We start from the raw sequence: 9,564 nt of genomic DNA, 5'->3' as shown, positions 1-9,564 counted from the left end.
AAATCAGAGGTGTCTGCCCTCCAGGGGAGATGCCACAAACAAGAGCCTAAGCTTGTGGGAGCTCCATGGAGGCCTGCACCAGACAGAGTGTTCAGGGAAGGCTTCCTGGAGAAGGGCAGCCATGGCTGAGCCCTGAAGGGTGAGCCAGGCAGACAGTCCAAGAAACCATCTTCAGGGTGGAGGGACCCACATGAGCAAAAGCACGGAGGTGTGCGACAAGGCCTGCTCCGCTGGACATGGTGCTGGCTGAGTGGCTTCCTTCCAGAAGTTTCAGGGTTTTGATCTGTGAAATGGGGTGACAGTGCCCGCCTGCTCCCCGGGCGCCTGCAGGCATCTCCCTGTGGCTCCCAGGAGCACAGTCCCTGCACTGCGCCCTCGTCAAACCCACTTGCACTTGGCCCTCAGCCCGAACTCCCACCACCCCCTCCGGCCACATAGACCATTCCTAGTGACTCCTCATGTTTTATTTTGGGCACACTGCCTAGAGTGCCTTCCCCAACCCTTCTCCATCAGGAGACTCCTGAAACTCTTCTTCAGCCCACTGAAGTAGCTAGCCTCCTCCAGGGAGCCCTCCTAGTTGTCCCACATAGCCTTAGACACTCCTTCCTCCTGGTCCCCATGCCCCTTTGCCCTCCCATCTCAGCCCAGATCTTACTGTGCCATGTCTGTCTCTGTCCCTCCTAGAGAAGACTGGGCAGATCTGGGACTGATGGCCGTCAACACCCCATGTTACCCCCGGCTCCCCTGCGTCTAACTGGTGCGTGTGGTATATGTGAGAGACATGGGCGTGACCGCATGGGCAGGGCTACTGTGGGCTGCTCAGTGATGACCCCTGAGGGGTGGTGGTGGTGCTGGTGGTATTTCAGAGAATAAAAAGAAGGAAAATCTCTTCTCCATCCACTGGATCCAGTTTTGAACTGGATATACCCTCACATGTTACAATCCCCAGACAAGAGCTGCTGCCTTCAGACTCAGTTTTCCATGTAAGTAACGGTAACCTCATCTTTTGGGCTTTTCTGGAGGCTGCATTATTTGAGCACTGGTGGGGGAGGACTGAATGTTCCAGCCTCTAATCATGAGGTTGGTTTTCCTGGTGACTAGCCCCCATCCTTCTGTGCTTTCCAGGTCACCTCATTAACATAACAAAAGATACCTTGACCACTCTCAACACTTAGGAAATTCCAAGAGTTTTAAGAACTTGGTGCCAGAAACTGGGACAAAACCCAAATATGTTTCTTTGATAAATCACAATATCACAGCCTTCCAGCCCCACACCTCAGTCCGGGCTCCCAGGGCTTCTGTTTAGTGTGGTGGAAGGGAGGATCATCCTCTCCTCAGTGGGTGGAGTCAGGGTCAGGGTTGGGCCTTGGAGGGTGGGGGAGGGCTGGCACTCCTGTGCCCTGAGACTGCCCAAGCCTGTGTGTCACAAGGTGCCGTGGCTCTAGAATTGCACAGGATGGCCCCTGCCTGGAAGGCAGAAGAGACTGGAAGGAAGTAGGTCCCTGTGGGACAAAGATGCAGAGGAGGTTTTGGGGTGAGAGTACTGGTGACACCTCCCTTCCTGGCCTTATAGTCCCAGCTGCATATGGGGACAGTAACACTACTCACTCCTGAGAAATCAGAGGTCTTTGCGACCTCCCACCCACCCTGCTCAATGTGCTTCCTGCCTCCATCCCCACAGGTCTCACGTGGGCGTGGGCGGGTCTTTGTCCTCAGGCAGCCCCTGGTCTCTGGCCCCTTGACCTTGGGATCCACCCAATTCCTGTGTCTTTGACATTCCCAATGTGACCACCAGAGGGCGCTCTGCAGCCGAGAAAGGATGTGGCCATGGGACCAGGCTGTGTGTCAGGAAGGGTGCTGGAGGGACAGACACAAGGAGGGCTGTGTGGGACTCTGGTCCCCTCATCTCTCCATAGTGATGCATGTCTGGGGGGGCTGCAAGGACATGGTGAGGATGGGGGAAGCGCCTGGCCACACCAGCACACCACATGGAGAGAGAAGCCCAGACAGGCATGAGGAGCAGTGGGGGGAGTATTTGAATACAGAGTCCCCATGGGCTGAGTAAGCGTTGCGTGGATGGACCACATTTTGTGCATCCCTCCATCTGTTGGTGGCCACTTGGGGTGTTTCGCCTCTAGCCATCGTGACTAATGCTGCTGTGGACATGGGTGTGCAGGGCTCTGGAGTCCCGGCTTTCAACTCTCGTGGGACACAGTGGGGTGCCAAAAAATGTATCAAGTAGACACTTCGGTCAAAGTTGCTCAAGCAGTAGTTCTCCATCATCAGAAGTGTCTGGACGCTAATGGTAACCACTTTGAGCACCTCTTGTAATTGCAGATGTCAAACGCGACTTGTATTCATCTTTTGTTATCGGTATATATTGAATAGTACAATTTTAATCGCGTTTTCCTTTCTTAAAATGTATGTACTTTTTTTTTTTTTTTTTTTTTTTTGCATCCTCTGTATACCCAGGAGTGGAATTGCCAGGGCATAGTCTGTATTTAGCTTTCTGAGGAACCGCCGAATTGTTCACAGGGCCTGCACCACTGACATTCCTACCAGGGACGCACCAGGGTTTGTTTCTCCACTCCTTGCTTGTTATTTTCCCTGGTGTGTTATTGTTGTTGTTACTATTTTATTTTAGCCTCTAAGCGGGTGTGCTTCGTGCCTTTTTACGGCTGAATAATACCATGAGTTCACGGTCAGAAGGGAGAGAGACCCTAAAGCCAACCTAAACCCCAAGTGGCAGGAGCAGCGATGGAGGAAGTGGGGCTGGGGAGAAATCAGCACTTCCAGGAAGCTTCCAGAAGTGAGGGATGTCATAAGTCGGCCATCAGAGCAGGTGTGGAGTCTAACATGTTCAAGGCTGAGGGGGACACCCGGGCAGTGGTGAGTGTGTGGAATGGCCCTCCCTTACTGTGGAGTGGGGGAGGAAGGTATGTGAACTACACACACACACACACACACACACACACACACACACAGTCTCTGAGGACCAGGGATTGTGCCGTCATCACAGCTCACTCAGCAATATGTCAACCAACAAGGATTTTTTTTTTAAGCCTGCTATGTGCCAGGTTTTGTGCGAAGAGGTTTTAGAGATACCAAAATAAGGAAAAAATTTTAAAACCTTCCCCTCAGAAAGAAAAAAAAAAAACAGAGCCAAGTGTAGCAGGAGAGACAGTCCCAGTCAGAGTTGCACAAACCACCCTTGACAGTGCTGAGAAGGTCTCAAATGCCATAGGGAGTGCAGCAGGCAGATCCCGGAGGGCTTCCCTGAGGCAGCACCTCCTGGCTGAGTGTGAGGGATAAGGAGCTGGGCAGAGAGCACAGCTGGCATAGGAATGGGACATGCAAGATACTGGGTGTGATGCAGAAAGGAGGCCATGTGGCTGGGCAGGGGGACCTGGGGGAGTGCTGTGGACTGAGGGGGCAGTGACCTCGGAAGGAGCTGTGTCCTTGCAGGCAGCAGGGAAGTCTGCCCACTGCAGCAGGCCCAGGGTTGGTGATTGGATTTCAGGGCTCAGGGCAGCCCCACTCTGTAGACTTCTGCTCCCTGTGCTGGGCTTGTGAGCCTGGCTCCTCCCAGCAGGCTCACTGGGCCCGCCTCATCTGGGGTCACAGAGGGAGGGGCTGTCAGTGCAGTACCCAGCCGCCCCCCTCCTCTCCCCCCCCTGGGATCCCAGCTGCACCGAGTGGGAGGGTGGTCTGTGCTGAGGAAGCAGAGGTCCAGGTCACAGGCCTGCCAGAGCTTATCCACTGGCCCCGCCCAGGCTAGGACATGGATGGGCCTCCTGCAGTGGCCCTACCCTTCTGGGGCTTTCCAGGGCAGGAGACTGACCTGCAGACAGCACTTTGGGGTGCCCTGTGTGCCCAAATGGAGGGTGCGCATGCCCGGCAGGCTGCCAGGAGGCTGAGGCAGGCAAGGCCCCAGGGCGGGACCCTGAGAGCTGAGTTCTGCAGGGTGTGGAGGGGAGGGCAGTGCTGGGAGGCGGGTGAGCAGGGGGGGTTGGGGAGATGGGCAGAACTTACAGTCCCACTGGTTACAGCAGGTGCCAAGACTGGCAGGTCCCACGCCGGCTTGGTGGGGGGGCCGGGGATGGGGTGGTGGGTGGAGGCAGACAGCACTTGGACAGGAGCACCAGACAGGACGGCCTCTAATGCAAGGATGGGGCGGGGGGCGTGGGAGGCCACTGCAGCGGGGCTCTGGAGAGTGGCTGGCGGAGGGTACAGCCGGTGCAATGACTCCAAGGTTGTTAGAAGCTCCGCACAGCCAAGGGCAAGCGCTGCAGGAGAGACAAAGCTGCGGAGGTTGAGATTTTCTAAAGTCCCCCACCCCCCTCCCTGGCGGGGTCCTAGGACCCCCTCGTCATTTTAAGGCTGGAAGTTGGTTAATCAGTTTGATTCCACTGGAAGAGAATCTGGTGCCTTAAATCACAGCGCTGGCGGCGGGTTCACTCCAGGACACGCTGTCTTCTGAGTTCCGTCTTCCTGTGTGGCTGGGATGGGGGTGGGGGGTCTGGCCCAGAGCCACCCCTCCCCCGCGGCGCATTGTCTGCCCTGCGGCCGGAAGCGACTCCTGCCCAGGGCTGGCGGGCTGTGGAGACCTTGAACCCCACAGCTCCACGGCTGCGCGGAGGCCGCCAGGGTCACGCCGCCTTCGGAGCTCAGCCCACCGCTGGCCTGGAGCGCCGGGCTAGGGGAGGGCGACTGCCCGGGCCCCCAGGCCTGCCCAGAATCTTGAGGAAGGAGGCTGGACATGGCGGGCCAGCCCCTGCCTCCCAGCACAGCCATCCAGGCTAGGACCCCATCCCTGTCCCTCTGTCCACTCAACACCCCTCAGGACCACCCAGTCACCCAGCACGGAAGGGGTGGGGTGGAACGGGGGCGGGGGGTGACCTACCCACCATTACCCCTGCTGCAGATACAGCCACCTTTCAGCCAAGACAGCAGGGGAGGACAGAGAAGAGAAAAGCCAAGACCGAATTTCCAAGTGAAATGACTCCTGGACTGGGTTTCCGCCTCCCTAAGAGCAGATAACCCAGGCTGAGGTTCCCACCAAGGCAGTGTGGCCACACAGGCCCAAGTCCCTGGCCTCATGGGACTTCAGACCCTAGACTCCAGGTGCAGGGATGGGGGAAGGGATGTGCAGAGGTCCCCTGGTCCCCATGGCATGCACCTTGGGCTGGGTGCTGCAGTGGCTGGGACGCCCCAGCCGGACTCTACCCCTGCCTCCCCAGCCTGGGCAGCACAGAGTTCTTCCTCACAGAGCATCCTTGAGGAAAGATGGCTGCATCCAGCCAGACGAAGTGGATTGCATTTGTTCATGGCTGAGTTTGTATCTAGAGCTCTGGCTGCAGCCGATGCTAGATCCTGGTCAACAGGGTAAACTGAGTCAGCTCAGAGTTCTTCTCCAGTGGCATCTGACTGCCACAGCATCACCGCCAGGGGTGTTCAGCCTGACAGCTACCACTTGATATCTGTCATGTGTGGGTCCTTCCATCCTCGCAGCTTTGCAAATGCAGTGACCGCTGAGGAAGCGAGTGTGCGGGTGGAGGGGCAGACTTGACACCAAGGTGAGTTAGGGGAGCAGGGATCTGAGCCCAAGGTCATGGTGTGAGCATCCCAGGCCCCTGCTGGCATACATTCCCTAGGGTGGAATTCCACATCACTCAGGGATGGGGCGTCTAAAAGGAGGCAGGGGTCACCTTGCTCAGAAAGGATTTGGGAGTGCAACAAAGATGCCACAGGACATGTCATTAAAAGCAGAGGTAACGGATGAAAGGAAAACGAGGGCAAGAGAAGGTCTAAGTAGAGCAAGAAATGAACGCACAGCTTTGGTTCAAAGCTCCCCAGCAGCCAAGGCAAAAAGGGAAAGCAGAGTTAGAAGGCGTCAGATCTTAATCCTGAAGCTTTCCTCCTGGAGGTGACATGGGGATTGCGGGTCAGTGTGGAATCTCCTTCCACCCCATTCACTTTCTGAGCAACGGCTTGGGCCAGATGTGGGCTGGGCTCTGGAGCTGCCAGGTGAAACCCCAAATCAGGTTGCTGGGGCATAATGGCCCCCATTTGCCAGGCCCTTAGCACGTGTCCATCACTGTACCTCGCTTTATCCTCACAACAACCTCACCCAGTATCTGTCACTTCTCCAAATAAGGAAAGAGGATGAAAGAGGCAGGCTGTGCTGTAGGCATGGCTGCTTGTGTCTTCTCAGCTTTGCGCAGCGATTTCACTCCACAGCCTGGGTGTGCTGTCTCCTCTTTGGCTGACTCATGGCCCAGTGATGGGAACACTGAATCCTCAGCATGTCCTTGTCAACCCATTATCCCAACCAAGTGCCTCCGGGCTCTGGGCCTGCACTAGAGGACTTGGCCTCTGGACACTGCCACCTCTGTCCCCCCAGCCACTGCCCAGTCCAGGGTCTACTGCCTGCTTCCCTGCAGAGTGGCAGGTGTCCAGCCCATGAAGGCTGGAAAGTGGTTCAGTAGGAGTGAAGAGAGAAGGTGGCGGTTAAGACTGCGCAGACAGACTGCTCAGAGATGCTGGGCGCAGGCCTTTGTGTACATGTGTGTTCCAGTTGCTGTGTTTGCCACTAACAGATTACCCCAAATCGTAGAGACTTACATGGCCCTTGTATTAGGTTCACGGACTCCATGGATCCAGAATTAGGATGGGCACAGCGGGCCCCCGTCATCTCTTGGGGGGCCTCCTGGAGGTGGCTCAGTGTCTGGGCTGGAATTACCTGCAGGTGTCCTCAGAGACCCCTCCACATGGCTGTCCCCTACCAACTGGCTTCCAAGAGCGAGGCAGAAGCATAGGGCTGTCACAGTCCAGCCCTTGGACCACATGGTGGCTTCTACCACCTTCTACTCGGGGAGGCAGTCAGAGGCCCACCTAAATTAGACGACGCCCCTTAACGGGGGCATGGCCAGATTCTAGAAGGAACCCTTTGTTGGGCTTCAAGCAGTATTGTCTGTGCTTCTGTAATAGGAAGATACCTTGGCTGCTCTGGCTGGTTTCTCCCCACCCCTACGCCTGACGAGGAACAGTTACAGTCTTGTTTCTTTGGGGCCTCTTTCCCCTTGCCTCTCCAGACCACTCTCCACGGACTGCGGCCTCCCTGGAGACTGACCCGGACAGAAGCACCTGCAGGCTCCCTATGCTCTGACCATCTTGGGCTCAGCCAGTGGGCTGCTCTGGAGGAGACCCGGGCACCAGGTGGATGGCTGGCCCTCTCTCTAAGCTTGGGACCCTCTCGCTCCCTTGCCCCTCAGCCACCAGCCCCAGCAAACAGCTCCTCAGTGCTGCCCATGCCGGGATCGCTTTCTAAAACGCTCCTCCTCAAATGACCCAAACTGATGGTGTTGCTGTCTGCCGCCTGCACACAGGGGCCTTGCCTGACACAGAACCACAGGCAGACAAGAGATACGTGCTCTGAGAGGGTAGCTGTCCAGGGCCTGTGTCTCCACGGGGCTCGGGCCAAGGGGCTGGCCTGCTGCGTTCCACTTGGTGGCTTGCCCCTTAAGCCTCCCACAGAGAAATCCTGCTTTGAGAAGGTCACTGCCCGGTGTGGGGACAGAGCTGTGTGTTTTAACTCCAGAAAGACCAGGCCCCAGTAGGGGAGCCGGCGCCAACTCAGACAGCTGAATAAACAGCCACGGTCACGTTTCCAGGCCCCCTGCAGCCTGGCCTCCCCACACTGGAGGCCACTCAAGGCCAGGAGTAGGGCCGTAGCCCTCCGTAGAGATGGTGGCTGTCCCCCTTCCCAGCTCCAGGGTCGCACAGCAGGCGCCTGGGTCTGGTGGACAGCAGGAGGGAGGAGAGAGGGGGTTGGCTGCCCCAGATGGGACATTCAGACCTGGTGTCCCAGGCCCAGCTCTGCCACTTTTGCTCAGGACCTTCTGAGCATGTCTGCCTCTCCCTGGCCTCCATGTCTCCAACTGTGGAAAGGACAGAAACACCCCCAAGTGTCGTATGGCCAACAAGGTAGTGGATGTCAAAGGTGATGGGATTAGAGGGGCGAGGGCGGGACCAAGCTGGGAAGCCTGGAGGGGTACGGTGAAGACCTGGATTGTCCCCAAGGACAGGGAGCCACGGCTGGGCCAGAGCAGGGCCCACTTGGAGTTTTAAGAAAACGACTCAGGTGGCCGCTGGTAGACAAATAGAGGAGGAAAGGGAGGGAAGGAGACGCGCAGGGAGGCCGTGTAGCCTGAGCCAGGGCTGGTGGGAGGTGGACAAAACTGGGGTTGGAGGGTAGGGTAAGTGGGCAGAGCCCCGGCGGGGTGCAGTGTCTGGCTAGGCCAGACCTGGTGGACGGTGTCACCCTCACCGTCTTCTTGGCACTCGGGGACTCCGCTTCCCAGGGCCCAAGGGGCTACATCATAAGAATGTGCCCTTGAGGAGACCTGGCCATCGCCTTGAGGAGATTAATTTTGATTTAACCCCAAAATAATAACTTGTCAACTTTCCTAATTGCATCCAGCTGTGCAGGGCCTCCAGGCCTCATGGCTGCACCTCTTCCTACCTCAATACCCCTGGCTTGGACCCAGGAAGAGAGACTCTGAGACACAGAGGTGACAGGAGCCAGATGCCCGTCTGTACCAGGCCCCATGGGGGCCAAGTGCTCTCACCCGCTCATGGAGGCATCGTGGCCATCTGCCGAGGGGACACATGAATGGCCTTTCCAGCCACTCACAGCACAAGCTCAGACCTTCCAGAGCCTGCCTGCCAGCACTGACCTCTCCATGCACCCCCAGCCTCCTGCCCCCTACCCAAGTCCCCCATGTGCTCTGAGGATAGAGACAGGCTTCATGGAGGCAACCTCTACCCGAGATGTCACGTACCTCTTCAGGGCCCAGCCCGTGTCCCCAGGAATGAGTCATGCTCTCCTGCCCCAGGCTGCCCGGGAGGGTTGATAGCAGACTGGGAGACCCCGAGAGCAGGGTCACATCCTGTCCTCTCTAAACCCCTAGCCGTGGCCCAGCGTGTCAACAACAACATGACCTGGTCAGCGTTCCCTGTGACCAGACGCCACGGCGTTTTCGTTGTGCTGGCTCACCGCGCTCTGGGAACTGGGCGCTGCTACTGTCCTTGCAGCACAGAGAGGACAGGCTGAGTGAGCTGCCCTGACTCCCCTCCGCCCAGGGCTCTCCTGCCCCTGCACTCAGGGCCCTGGGAGGGTGTCCCAAACACACACTGTTCCCGTGAACTAGCCCTTCTCCTCCTCAGCTTCCCTCAGTTGGGTGACTGCTCCACCCCCATAGAACAGCGAGCCCTGGCCTCCCCCTCCCCACCTCCCCTCCCACAGCCTCAAGCCCTCGGAGGCTGCTTATTGGGGTGGGGGCACTTTTCCATTCAAGGTATCGACTGCAAACATCACGAGCCCCCTGACAGTCGTCTCTCGGCAGGACTGACCCCTGACCGTCTGTAACCCGGCAATCATGATGACACCCGCCTGTGGGAGGATGGGAAGACTCAGTGAAATAATGCAGGGCTCCTAGTAAGGGCGCCGATGGCCCTGTGGGTGCCGGTATTTGTGGGTGCCCCAGCCCTGTGGGTTCCCAG

This window comes from Rhinolophus ferrumequinum, chromosome 10, assembly GCF_004115265.2.
Source record: "Rhinolophus ferrumequinum isolate MPI-CBG mRhiFer1 chromosome 10, mRhiFer1_v1.p, whole genome shotgun sequence".
NCBI lineage: Eukaryota > Metazoa > Chordata > Mammalia > Chiroptera > Rhinolophidae > Rhinolophus > Rhinolophus ferrumequinum.
The sequence above is the reverse complement of the archived record's forward strand: the minus strand, read 5'-3'. Positions refer to the sequence as shown.